The 15,018-nt window shown below is 42.6% G+C and overlaps 1 long non-coding RNA gene across 1 annotated transcript in view; it reads left to right on the forward strand.

Annotated features, from left to right (window-relative positions):
• Window positions 1-15,018, forward strand: part of LOC143101673 (uncharacterized) — a 45,214-nt gene that overhangs the window by 3,217 nt on the left and 26,979 nt on the right. The gene's annotated exons all lie outside the window — the stretch shown is intronic.

The raw sequence follows: 15,018 nt of genomic DNA on the forward strand, positions 1-15,018 counted from the left end.
TTCATGATATCTGCTGAGTGCTTTGAGAGAGTCTGCCCATCAAATAACGTTATATATGTGATCTAGGTAGATTCATAGACTGTATATATATAAGTCTATATATACAGTCTATGGGTAGATTCGTCAATATTTAAGGTGTGTGTTCTGGCGTTCATAACACAAATATCTGTTGATTATCCAGACGTAGATAAACCAGCACAGCCCACACAACAATGACCTCTGGAAAGGGTATGTTCCTGAATGAAAATAGTAGCAGGCTACTACCGGTAGACACGTCGGCGCTGCATATAGTGGTGTCCCAATTCATAGGGAAAGATCTTACCCTCCACTTCCCTTGTCGAGGGGGTTTTAATGTTGAGGGCAATCAAAACCAAGTGGAAGTTTTAAGGGGGGAGAAATGGGATGGGCCCTTAACCTTCAAGTCTCAAGCAAGTCCAAGTCATTTTTTGTGACAGTCAAGCAAGTCAAGTCATAGCTTGGGTCAAGCAAGTCAAGTCAAGTCATAGCTTGAGTCAAGCAAGTCAAGTCATAGCCAAATCATTGAAATTCATGATGATTTACCCATGTTTTCATTTTAAAATAAGCTACAATAGGCTAGTTATGAACTGCTGGAGTTTTTTTTGTAACAAACAAATAGACATTGCATTCATTCAAGCCACATAGCCTACATCTGAACGGTTTATAGAATAAGGTGAAATGTATACGAATAAAAACTAGATGTACCGCGTAGCGGTACAAAATATGACCGCCGCTCAGTCCTGCACATCCATTCCGCGAAAATAAATCATATTAATGAATTTGTCTCCATCTTCTACTCCATCCCCCACTCTTGAAACTTTTGTGTATGCTTGTTTGGAATGTGTGTTTGCACACATTCCGCACACAAAGTAGCCTACTGGCGCTGCAAAGGTGAATAGATTTGTTTCTGGGCCAAAAAATCTGTAACATTGTTATAAAACCTTTAAAATCTCTAAACAATCACAAGTAGGGCAGTTCATCATAGTCCATCCATTGCAACTGGACTGATGAAAGGTACACCTGTAGGCTACATTGTATTTGGGAAAAGCAGAAGGTAGCAGCATAATGTATTTATTTATTTATTATTAAACTAAAACAATCCCTGTCAGTTCCATGCAGTTTTCAACAGCTATCAAGAAGAGAGGTCATGTCATGGATTTTTGTGAATGTTTCTTCTTCTACATATGCATAGGTTTAGTCATCTAGTTCAAATTATATTCAGCTTTATTGTCAATGCACAAATTAAATACCAGTAGTCTAAAACAAAATGCCGTTTTACCCAGTGGTGCAAATAACTGACATGTCCAAAAGGGCCTTCATGAAATGCGTTGCGAGACTGTTAATACACATTTTAACGGGCAAAGTTGAAGAGCTACTCTCCGTTATTGTTTGTGCAAATAATATGCTGATTCATGTTCCCTTGCATTTTGCAACCATGAGGTCCATGGTTAAGCTCAATCTTTTGACGCAATCTTTTGATTTTCACCCAGCCTAGTCCATGGTAGGCGCCCGATAGAAATATTGTTTAATTTTGCGATTGAGATATCCACGCACTGGCGCCCCCCCCTGCGACGTGTTCGCCCCCCGGTTTTAGAGCTATTCTAAATGCAAAAATGCATAGACATTGCATGACAAAACCGTGACTGTTAACAAACTATAAGCTATATAAGGTAGGCCCTATGCTAGGCCTATTACACAACACAAATTGTCACCAGGCTATGCTGGCGACCCAAATAAAATCTCCGTTGGAACCAATGGCTTACACCTTACAGTATCAAGCTGCCACCTCTTGGCGAAAAGTTAATAGTTTTGCATATCAGTAGTAATACATTTCACGTAGCTGTGAATCACGGAAAGGACGAATGAAGTGGACACTTCTAAATGGAACCCAACCCACTGTACAGTAACTCAAGGTCTGTGGCTAAAGCAGCCATAATGAAAGCGTTATCATTGTTTGGATACTTCACACACACGTGTTTTTTAATCGCATAGACTACAACTACCAAGCTGGAATCAAAGCACATCGACTCCCCTCTCACACCCTAAACACGCACTTCGAACAAACAAAAAGCGCCTCAGTCTCACGGAATAGCCATAGGCCAGGGATGGGCAAACTACGGCCCGCGGGCCGGATCCGGCCCGCCAAGCACTTTCATCCGGCCCGCCGAGCATTTCATTTAGGCTAGTTATCAGGCTGCTCGCTATTTTTTTCCTGCGATAGACGTTGGTTAGCTTTACTGCAAACTGCTTTTCACTCTCCTTAGATAACGTTTACAATGTCAATGTCAAAACATCATGTTAAATAGAGATAACATCATGTTAAACTAATTTAACTCTTAGTTATCTCCTTTGCAGCAGATCTAACGTGAACATATGCAATCCATTTAATTGGGAAAGCGTCTGCACTCACGAGAGGGAGAGAGAGCCGCAGGTTCCAGCTGGCTTGTGATTGTTGATAATTGATATCTCCTCCTTATAAGAAAGTTTTAAAAGGAAATCATGAAGGCAACAGTAGTTCCCACTACTGACCATTTAAAAACTGTGAGAGGGCCCAGCCGTAGGTACAGCACTAGCCATAGTCGAGCAGGCAGAAGATCATTGAGAAATAAACGTGAATTAAAGCGACTGTCTTAAAGCGATAGTGTACAATTTATACATTTGTTTAACAGCATAAAATTAGCAGTATTTTTAAAACAAATTAGCACTATTTTAAAACAAATACTTTTCATACTAAATTATAGGCTATAAAAAATGTATTTTTTTAGGCGTGTGTCGTGGGGGGGAGGGGGGGGGGGGGGTTGTGTGGCCCGCCGGCCAATTTTCAAAACCCAATGTGGCCCTTGAGCCAAAAAGTTTGCCCACCCCTGCCATAGGCAAAACTGTATCTGACCGGTGTAACGTTGGTATTAAATCATCCATCGCAAAGAATGATTTTTGTAGCACGTGCAACAAATATGTGTAGGTACAGCCTTGCCCTGAATACATCTCAACGTGCGCTCTAAAACATCTGGTTTAAATGGAGATGTAGATCATCACGGGATCATAGACAGGTTATCTTTCAGGTAGCCTAGGCCTATATATTTTCCATTAAAAAACCATCACGTAGCGAACGTGTTGTGGCTAACTCACTTAGCTCCTGTTAGTAGCCTAGGTTATGGTCATAAGCAAATGAGATGACAGTCGAAAGATACAATTAGTGCTGTTATCGATTTGCTTGGTAGCCTATAAACGCATTTATGGTTTTCTACAAATACATCAATAATCAAATTGGCCTCCATCACTCAACCATGCTAACGGTAAAATTATTTTACCTACGTTCTGCTATTGATAGGATTAACGTAGCCTACCTGCAGTAAAAAACAAGCATGTCCGATAAACATTCTCAGATTTATTTCGGCTTCAAGAGGAAATGGGAATTACATTTCATGCAGAAATCATCCTACCCTTAGACGTTCTCTGCGGTAAACTACTGTAGCCTACAGTCTTGTCCTTGTAGGAAGCATAGTGTCTTTCTAACCCACTTTAGATTAACTTCCAACAAAATTACGTCTCACTGCAACGATGCGCCATCTAGTGGACAAACGACTACTTATCGCCAATACTGGAAATGCAGCCATGATGATGATGATGAATATTTATTTTGGCTTTCTTTTAATCCTACTGAATTTGTAATTATGTATCAGCCGTTCTAATACCGATAGTATGTGGGTGCCTGTGTGTGTGTGTGCATGTGTATATGTGTGCACCACCATCTACAGGCCAATGAGTGTAGAGTCACTAAATGTACACATAACTTAATTTTTTAGACCCCCCCATGGATGAAATTCTACGAAACTTGGCATACCCCCAGAGAATGTCAGGTTAATCATACACATAAACTTTGGTGCAGTTCTGAACGTCTTTACTGAAGAGAGGGGCGATTAAAGCAGAATGATATTGCATTTTCATTTTTTACCGGGGGGGTGCAAATCACAAATGAGTGATTATGGGCTAAGTTGATGTGGGCCCTTGAGACCAACATACCATAAAAATTTCTTCATCCTCGGTGCCACGGTTTAGGTAGTTATTTAGGAAAAACTGCATTTTTTGGGTTTCGGGGGGCCCAGCGCGGAGGGGGAGTGGCCCCCGGGGACCAAACGAAATTTTTCCGTAAAAGTCTAGTGGGGCTACATACCCACCAAATTTCATGTGCCCCGGTGTTTCGGTGCCCCGGGTATCGTTGACCAAAATTTCAGGAAGTAGATGACGGAAAAAAAAAAAAAAAAAAAAAAAAAAAAAACTTTGACAATCCCTATATGACCGCTTCGCTAGCTTCGCTAGCGGCGGTCATAATAAATGTATTTCAAGTAGACCTATTATAAAATAGCCTATTATTGTTTCAATATGCCTCAAATATTAGGTAGCCTAAGCTACATCAAATCATGAAAATATTCAAACAGTTACACCTATCCTGACCTGTCACATCTCCAGGGAACCAATAATGTTGAAAAATTTAACTAATCAATCAATCAAACGCTGCTGCCGACGTCACTGCCAAACTTTGACAAGCACGACAGCGCAATGGGTTTTAGGAGGGTTTAGGACCGTCAATGCAATATCATATTATACATAAGCCTAACATGTGAAATAAGCTACTTTTCTATGCTGATTGCTGGCAGTAAGCTAGGCCTACTTACTATTGTCAGCCTACTACTAGGCTGTAACGTATGGAACAGGGACATGTTTAAGAGGGAGGGAGAAAGAGAGGCGCTTACTTTAGGTTACATTGGCAACATTTTCGCTATATATCAAGATTAAACTTAGACAAGAACATTTTTCACTTTGCCATTTCACACATTCTAACCTAATATGGCGTTAACTAAAAAGCATAATAGATTCAAAGCCAACACTTAACATGCCTCAAATTTGAGGTTTCTAACACGACTAACTTCGGATGAAAATCAATGTGGTGGTGGTTATGTCGCTATTTTGCACACTTGCAGACTTCTCCTTTGACTTGTTAGATACATCATCTGTGAAGCCAAACATTATTATGTTTTGGTATAAACGTAGAGCCTTCCATATTTGCAAGTTAGCCTACCTCAGGCTGTGTCATTTGATCTGGCACTTGCTGTTGGTCTGTTGCGTCGCGTCACTTGGTACAATGACAGGTTTGCTCACGTGACGCATGCAACAGCACCTAAGTAGATTTTCTAAAATCGTAAAGTTAACTCTTAATATCTATGAAAAAAATAAAAAGTCAAGTCATTACAAGTCATTTGTCTTAAGTCATGAATAGCAAGTCAAAGTCAAGTCGAGTCTTTTATACGGTACATGTTGATCAAGCAAGTCTCAAGTCTTAAAAAATGTGACTCGAGTCTGACTCGAGTCAAGTCATGTGACTCGAGTCCCCCATGTCTGCCCCGTGCACAGACGGAAACATTCAAAGCCTTGATAATATTTGTCTGTTTCCCTGTTTTGTTCATGCAGTGGTCACCTAAAAAGTAGCCTATATAGTACAACATCTACATGCAATATCTTTACAACAACAACGCCTAATTACAACCTATTAATTTGGACAACTTTATACAGCCCTATAAAGGCTAAAGTTACCTTTAGTTTTGTTCCAATTTACCGTTGTGTATGGCTTTAAACATTGTGTGCACTTTAACATCAGCCTCAGCTCTGCTAAGGTTTTGACAAGCACCACAATTTTGCCTACCTTGTTGTTGAAACCTTGAAATAACTCCAAGCTTTGCTATGCTCCCTCCATCCTTTCGTTGTTTTTTTAAAAAAAAACGTTTTATATCCATGAAGGTCTTGAAGTCTTGAGTTAGTGAATTACAGTAGCTTAAATCAGCTTATTATGTGCTGTTAACCAGCAACCATAGATAGTAAAAGAAAGCAGCAATTTCTGTAGTTGCTGTGTTCATTCATTGTTATTCTCTCTCCTGCTCAAACAAAAGTTGTGCGTGCATTAAGTTGATGATAATGTGTTTACAAACTCTACAGAAAATATTGTAAATAGCCTACTTTCATGCAGTTAATGGGATACTGTGCAGAGTTGGAAAGTTAGGTCAACTTGGTGTGAATACACACAGAGGAAATTGTTTCTTGTTGTTGAGTTGCCTGATGGTAAGACGGCCGTAGTAGCTTATAGGCTACACCTGCAGGAGCGTTTGGCTTGGCTGCCTGTGCTGCACAACGCACACTTCGCTCCTCTCATCTATACGACGCAGTTGTTCCCATTTCTGCAAACCATACATAATTACAAGGAAAAATATTACCACATGAGGGAAATCAGTGTGGTGTCCATTAAGATGTGAAAAAATAAGCATAAATCTACCGTACACATTTCTACGAATCACGGATGTGTTGATGACATAAATTAGGAAAATATTAGGAAATATTAGAGTCTGTAGAGATCTGCATTGTCTATAGTGAGGTAATGTTAGATTACATTGCAAAAATATCACCATGCATTCATAACCTCGTGATTCAGTGATAGTGATCCCAAAACATCAAGTATGTCTTTGTGACATTTCTGTATTACATTTTGTCAAGAAGAAAAATCAATAGCAAACTGTTCCCAACTGAGCAGTGCTTATAGAGCTGAGAACCGCTCCTCGCTGCGCCTGGCAAATCCGTCATCATAATAGCAATAGCAAATCCGCCATCATAATAGCAATAGCAAATCCGCCATCATAATAGCAAATAGCTATGGAACAAGCGCGCCTGTTGTTAAAGGTAATGTGAGATGACGCTCTGATTGGTTTATTGCACGTTACGCCAAAACCACACCCATGAGTAATGTAGCTACTTAAGACCACCCCATTTTGGATTTGCGCAACAGTCATTTATCCCGCCGGTAAAATAGCAACAGCGTCTAAGATTCGCCCACAAAGCTACACGGTGTTGCGTTTTCATACTTGTGTTTCAGATCGTTAAGATAGAGCCATGGGAGGTAAACTAACCTACATTCAGCTGAGTCATATTTGTGTAACCTGGAATGGTTGGACATTCCCAGTAGCAAAAGATGAGAAATCATCTGCAAAGGTTACATCATAAAACAAATACATTTTTATGAAACAAAAATGATTTGCTTGACCATGATCTGTCTTTTTGGCACTGGACTAGCCCATTGACCCAGGTGTGACGTGATCAGGTAAGAGGTTTGGAACAAAACCGGCAATGCTGCTTTGCGATTGTTGGACTTTTATTTTGACAAGTTGTCTTCGTTCTGTCTTCCACATTCATGAAAGGTTTAGTATGAATGTTGAGTCATGTCTCATGAAACAGTCATGAATGCTTTATGTGCAGTTGATGACAGCTGCTATGAATGTGTTATGAACTCACCCGTCAAGTGTTACCAAAAGCACTGTACTGTCACTGTATATGTTCTCAGTGCCACCTACTCAGATTAACATGAGGGGCCTTGCAAGCCTGTGAACAGGTGTACAGTAATATGTGTAAAAATAAGACACATCATGCAAATCCATAGTCACAGTCACTAAAAGTCATATATGCACATTATTACTGTATTGATTATCTCAGCTAAAATATTCACATTATATTGCATTGTAAAATAACCACACCTGTTCCAACCCCTAAGGATCTGAATTAAATTTGTGCCTTAAACCAATTCATGTACAGTATCTAAAACATAAAAGAGAAACCGATCAATGTAAAATTATTCTGGAGTTGATGTAGGCGCACAAACTCATTCTACTAACTGAGTTTAGGTGCCCGATGGGAGAGTCATCCAGGTGGTTCCCTGTTGAAAGTGATGATTCCCCCCCCACACACACACACCTCCAGCACACAGGGTAGGCTACTCTCACATATGGCCCAGTCTCCGGTTCCCCTGGATGAGTGGGCGTCAAATGTACCGTATGTGTATTTTTAAAAAAAATAAATGGACGGAAAATTAGCTCTGGATGAAGAGATAACAATTACATTTGCCGAGAACAGAAGGCACCGCAGGCAGGGGGGATGGGGTGCGTGGTTATTAGCTTTTCCACCTCACCCCCCCCCCCAAACACACACACCTCCTCAGTCCCCCTCCCAATCCACACCCCTCCGCTGTTCCACCGTGCTCATCTTGGGCCCGGAGCCTCTCTGCAGTTCTACCTCCAGTGAGGAGAAGGTGAAATGGGTCTATAACTAATTTACTCCGGCTGCCAAAGAGCACCAGAGAGGGATCTCGTTTCTGGGTGATGAATCGGTGGCTTATTATGGGATGGGGAGGGCCAGGAGGGAGATTGGGTAAGAGGTCCACACATCAGAGGCCTTGTGAAAGTCCACCATGCACCAAATGGGGTGGTGGACCAGGACTTACAACTTTCTGCTGACATCCCAGCACATGGGTCATGGAAGAGAAGGATGGGTCCCGTAGGGCAATGGGATGGCAGTAATGGGGAAATTTAATAATATTGTAACAAACTGCAAAGTTGTCTCTGAATGATTTTATTGGTTACGCACCAAAACACACGAACGTCATTACATAGGCAACACAAAGGAGGTCAATTAAACAAGCACGATACACAAACAGGGTAGTCACATACAATACACGGGGTAAACACATGAGGTACAACATAAAGAAAGACTATACCAGCTAACACATACATGACAAGGTAAACGCAATTACTCATACTAAAACCAACATCAACATTACACACACACACATACACTGCACAGCATTATGGGAGTTCAGTCATGAACCAGCTAGGCTCAGTTCACTACAATATTGTGATCTCTTGAAACCAGTTTATTGCTCACACTGGAGCAGTATTTGCTCGTATCGATTTACAGTGCTGAGTGGGGGCTCTAGGAGAATAGGCAACAACACCAAAAAGGCAGAAGGAGGTTTACTATTAAATTTGATATATCAGTTCACAGAAACCATCTTTCTAACACAAAAGAAGCAACGTAAGTTGTGAGAGATATTGCACATTAAGAGTATAAAATGTCTTAGATTTATCATTTACAATGAAATAATACAAGGTAAAGAGTATTTATTATGACCATCGCTATCATGCGGTCAAATAGGGATTGTCAAAGTTTTTTTTTTTTTTTTTTTTTCCCGTCATCTACTTCCTGAATTTTGGTCAACGATACCCGGGACACCGAACCACCGGGGCACATGAAATTTGGTGGGTAGCCCCACTAGACTTTTACGGAAAAATTCCGTTTGGTCCCCGGGGGCCACTCCCCCCCCCCCCCCCGCGCTGGGCCCCCCAAAACCCCAAAAATGCAGTTTTTCCTAAATAACTACCTGAACCGTGGCACCAAGGATGAAGAAACCATAATCACTGCCCATAGCCCATAATCACTCATTTGTGATTTGCACCCCCCCCCCGGTTAAAAATGAAAATGCAATATCATTCTGCTTTAATCGCCCCTCTCTTCAGTTCAAATTTTATGTGTATGATTAACCTGACATTCTCTGGGGGTATGCCAAGTTTCGTAGAATTTCATCCATGGGGGGGGGGGGGGGGTCTAAAAAAATTAAGTTATGTGTACATTTAGTGACTGTACACTCATTGGCCTGTAGATGGTGGTGCACACATACACGCACACACACACACACAGGCACGCACATACCATCAGTATCGGCAATTAGAACGGCCGATACATAATTAGAAATTCAGTAGGATTAAAGGAAAACCAAATATTCATCATAATTTGGCTGCATTTCCAGTATTGGCGTCACATAGTCATTTGTCCACCAGATGGCGCATCGTTGCAGTTAGACCAGGGGTGGGCAAACTGCGGCCCGCGGGCCGGATCCGGCCCACTTTCATCCGGCCCGCCGAGCATTTCATTTAGTTATCAGGCTGCTCGCTATTTTTTTCCTGCGATAGAGACGACGTTGGTTAGCTTTACTGCAAACTGCTTTTCACTCTCCTTAGATAACATTTACAATGTCAATGTCAAAACATCATGTTAAATAGAGATAACATCATGTTAAACTAAGTTAACTCTTAGTTATCTCCTTTGCAGCAGATCTAACGTGAACATTATGCAATCCATTTAATTGGGAACGCGTCTGCACTCACGAGAGGGAGAGAGAGCCGCAGGTTTCAGCTGGCTTGTGATTGTTGATAATTGATATCTCCTTCTTATAAGAAAGTTTTAAAAGGAAATCATGAAGGCATCAGTAGTTCCCACTACTGACCATTTAAAAACTGTGAGAGGGCCCAGCCGTAGGTACAGCACTAGCCATAGCGGAGCAGGCAGAAGATAATTGAGAAATAAACGTGAATTAAAGCGACTGTCTTAAAGCGACAGTGCACAATTTATACATTTGTTAAACAGCATAAAATTAGCAGTATTTTTAAGCAATTCATATTTTAAAGCAAATACTTTTCATACTAAATTATAGGCTTTTATGCATGTGTCGAGGGGGGGGGGGGGGGGGTTGGGGTTGTTGTGCGGCCCGCCGGCCAATTTTCAAAACCCAATGTGGCCCTTGAGCCAAAAAGTTTGCCCACCCCTGAGTTAGACGTAATTTTGTTGGAAGTTAATCTAAAGTGGGTTGGAAAGACACTACGCTTCCTACAAGGACAAGACTGTAGTTTACCGCAGAGAACGTCTAATAAGGGTAGGATGATTTCTGCATAACATGTAATTCCCATTTCTTCTTAAAGCCGAAATAAATCTGAGAATGTTTATCGGACATGCTTGGTTTTTACTGCAGGTAGGCTACGTTAATCTTAAGTTATATCAATAGGACGTAGGTAAAATAAAGTTACCGTTAGCATTGGTTGAGTGAAGGAGGCCAATTTGATTATTGATGTATTTGTAGAAAACCATAAATGGGGTTATAGGCTACCAAGCAAATTCATAACAGCACTAATTGTATCTTTCGACTGTCATCTCATTTGCTTATGACCATAACCTAGGCTACTAACAGGAGCTAAGTGAGTTAGCCACAACACGTTCGCTACGTGATGGTTTTCTAATGGAAAATAGGCTACCTGAAAGATAACCTGTCTATGATGCATCCTAAACACCGGGCTGGGACATTTCTGCTCAAAGTCTCAAAAAGCATCTGAGTCAACGTTCATTCCCAAACATTAAACATTACTTCAATCCTCTATTTTCAAAGGTGATTCAAGTAAGGAAGAGCATGGCTCAAAGTAAAGTAACTAGGACTGAAACTACATAAATTCCTCAAAGTGAATAATTTGTGTCAACTCGCTGCAATGTAGATTTATTAACGCACCCGTGATGATCTACATCTTCATTTAAACTAAATGTTTTAGAACGCAGGTTGAAAGATGTATCCAGGGCAGGGCTGTACCTAGGCTACACATATTTGTTGCACTTGCTACAAAAATCATTCTTTGCGATGGATGATTTAGTACCAACGTTACACCAGTCCGATACAGTTTTGCCTGGCTATACCGTGAGACTGAGACGTGTGTGTGAAGTATCCAAACAATGATAACGCTTTCATTATGGCTGCTTTAGCCACAGACCTTGAGCTACTGTACAGTGGGTTGGGTTCCATTTAGAAGTGTCCACTTCATTCACGCTTTCTGTGATTCACACAGCTGCGTGAAATGTATTAGGACTACTACAGATATGCAAAACTATTAACTTTTTGCCAAGAGGTGGCAGCTTAAAGCGATGGTTCGGAGTAATTTCACCCTAGGGTCCTTTGCACCACGACCCCGAGCCAAACACCCTCCCAGAACCTATTTTCCCTTGGTCGAACATTGGTCGAGTAGCCCTGTCAGAAACTAATGAGTTTCTGCAGGCGTAATGGAACCAACTTTTATCTCGTAAATTACCCCACTAATAATGCCCTGAATGGTACGAAACTTCTACAGTATGTTCTTTACTCATAAAACGAGGCATTGAAAAGTTTGTAAGTACACCAGGAGTTTATTTAAATAACACTTTCCTCAGTGGCGGAACAAGTCAGAGCCGGGCCGGGGGCGGGGCACATGACCGGGCCCTTTATTAAACTCATCATTACATAATTTTACAACATAGGCTACACATGCCCGTAACAGCGGGAACAAGCGTCAGCGCCACGGAGAGCAACTATGTAATTTTGAAGTCCATCGAATGTTCATGAAGTGTAACCAAGAGAACAACAAAAACATTAGGCTACACGACCCCTAATAATAAAACAACAATAACACGCAGCACTATTTGAAGGGCATACGACGAGCCTTGCGCTCCGCGAACTCGTCCACGATGCTCTGTGTAGGCCTATGTCCATTTTCTTTGCTCTGAGTCCACTCAGTCTCTTCTGTCCCACTGTGCTCCTCAAGTGGTTTTTAATGGTCTTTAACTTGGAGAATGAGCGCTCAGAGGTTGCAATGGTGACGGGAAGAGTCAAAAATAAAATTAGGGCGGTGCAAATCTCACTGAATGCAGAAGTTACTGCTGGGTGGTTGCATTGGCGGAGCGAGGGGGTGGCTTCGGGGGCTCAAGCCCCGAATCTCTTTTTAAAAGCCCCGAATCTTTTTTTCAAGTCAAGTCAAGTCGGATTTTATTGTCAATTTCTTTACATGCACTGGTCATACAAAGAATTGAACTTACTTTCCCATGCAGACATAGACATACTATAAATACAGACATAGACATACTTAAGACATAGACATAGCCATAGACAATAAACATTAAATTATGCGAGACTGAAATATAGAACATATATCAAAATATAGAAATATAGGACATATATCAAAAAAATAGAGGTAGTTGTGTTATATATTTACATAGTCCTAGCGTTACCTTGTGGCAGAGTGATAAATAACATTGATGACATTTACATGAAGTTTAAACTTGTGCTTGTGTGAACTGTATATTTACATTGATATGCAGTAATTTCAAGTATATCAGGCTTGATGTGAAGCAGCAACACGTTAGGCTGCGCAGTCACAGTGCAGTCCTGGGGGGGTGTTGGGGGTGGGGTTAGGGTAGACAGGATCCTAGGTTCTTGGGTTCCTGGCTGGCTGGTGGGTGGGGGGGCTGTTAGTGATGGGAGAGTGGGTAGAGTGTTCAGCATCCTGATTGCTTGGTGATGGGAGATTGCTTGGTGATGGGAGTGATGGGAGAGTGGGTAGAGTGTTCAGCATCCTGATTGCTTGGTGGATGAAGCTACTTGCAAGCCTGGTGGTGCGGGAGCGGAGGCTCCTGTACCTCTTTCCAGAGGGCAGGAGGCTGAACAGTTCGTGTGCAGGGTGGGTTGTGTCCTTGACAATCATTAGTGCTTTGCGGGTGAGGCGGGTGGTGTAAATGTCCTGCAGGGAGGGGAGTGGTGCTCCAATGATCCTCTTAGCTGTGTTAACAATGCGCTGGAGGATCTTCCTGTTCTGATCTGTGCAGCTCCACACTGTGATGCAGCTGGACACGATGCTCTCGATGGTCCCTCTGTAGAATGTGGTCATGACGGGAGGCGTGGCACTTGCCTTCTTCAATTTGCGCAAGAAGTAGAGGCGCTGCTGGGCTTTCTTCTCTAGTGATGCTGTGTTGGTGGTCCAGGAGAGGTCGTCGCTGATGTGCACCCCCAGGAATTTTGTGCTGCTCACTCTCTCCACAGCATCTCCGTCGATGGACAGTGGTGGCAGTTGTTTGTGGCCTCTCTGAAAGTTGACAACAATCTCCTTGGTCTTGCTGACATTCAGGAGGAGGGTGTTGTCTTTGCACCATTTAGCCAGCAGGTCTACTTCTTCTCTGTAGTGAGCCTCATCGCCCTTAGTGATGAGGCCCACCAGTGTTGTGTCGTCCGCAAACTTCACCAGATGGTTGGAGCTGTGAGTGGTTGTACAGTCATGTGTTAGCAGTGTGAAGAGCAGGGGGCTGAGCACACACCCTTGAGGGGCCCCCGTGCTCAGGGTCAGAGTGCTTGAGGTGTTGTTTCCGACACGTACTGCTTGTGGTCTCTGCAACAGGAAGTCCAGCAGCTAGTTGCAGAGGGAGGTACTGAATCCTAGCTTGTCCAGTTTTCTGGTGAGTTGTTGTGGTATTATGGTATTGAATGCTGAACTGAAGTCTATGAACAGCATTCTCACATATGAGTCTTTATTGTCCAAGTGGGTGAGGGCTGGATGGAGGGCAGAGCAGATTACATCCTCCGTGGATCGATTGGCTCAGTATGCAAACTGGAAGGGGTCCAGGGTGGGGGGTAGGGTGGCTTTGATATGTGACATGACTAGCCGTTCGAAGCACTTCATGATTATGGGCGTGAGTGCTACAGGACGGTAGTCATTGAAGCATGATGGTGATGATTTCTTTGGCACGGGTATGATGGTGGCAGCTTTGAAAAGTGATGGGATGACTGCTTGCTCTAGAGAGGTGTTGAAAATGTCTGTAAAAACATCCTTCAGCTCTTCTGCACAGTCCTTCAACACTCGGCCTGGAATGTTGTCTGGGCTGTTTTGCGTGGGTTAATGGTGGCTAGTGTCCTCTTCACGCTGGCAGAGGACAGGTACAGGGGTTGGTCGTGGGGGGGAGGTGGGGTTTTCTGTGGGTGAGTGTCATTTTGTGCTTCAAAACGGGCAAAAAAACTGTTCAGGTCATTTAGCAGAGAGGTGTTGTTCTCACAGCTCCGTGGCGCAGGCTTGTAGTCAGTGATGGCCTGTATGCCCTGCCACAGGCTCTGTGCGTCTCTGCTGTCTTTGAAGTGTGTTGTTATTTTGTCTGTGTAATCCTTTTTTGCCTTCCTGATGCCCTGGGACAGGTTAGCCCTCGCTGTTCTTAGGCCAGCTACATCTCCAGCTCTGAAGGCTTTGTCTCTGGCCCTCAGCAGTCTGTGGACGTCTCCTGTCAGCCATGGCTTCTGGTTGGCCCGAGTGGTGATGGGGTTTATTTCTGTAACATCATCGATGCATTTGGTGATGTAGGAGGTCACAGTGTCTGTGTATTCCTCAATGTCAATGTGGTTGTTGTGGGTGGCAGCTGTTTTGAAAATATCCCAGTCTGTTGTTTCAAAGCAGTCCTGAAGTTGTGAGACGGCCCCCTCCGGCCACACTCTCACCTCCTTCAGAACTGGTTTGGTGACTT

The sequence above is a fragment of the Alosa pseudoharengus genome, unplaced genomic scaffold (genome assembly GCF_046254945.1).
Source record: "Alosa pseudoharengus isolate Yale_2024_CS ecotype anadromous, Long Island Sound unplaced genomic scaffold, YU_APseudo_1.1 YU_APseudo_1.1_scf_4, whole genome shotgun sequence".
NCBI lineage: Eukaryota > Metazoa > Chordata > Actinopteri > Clupeiformes > Clupeidae > Alosa > Alosa pseudoharengus.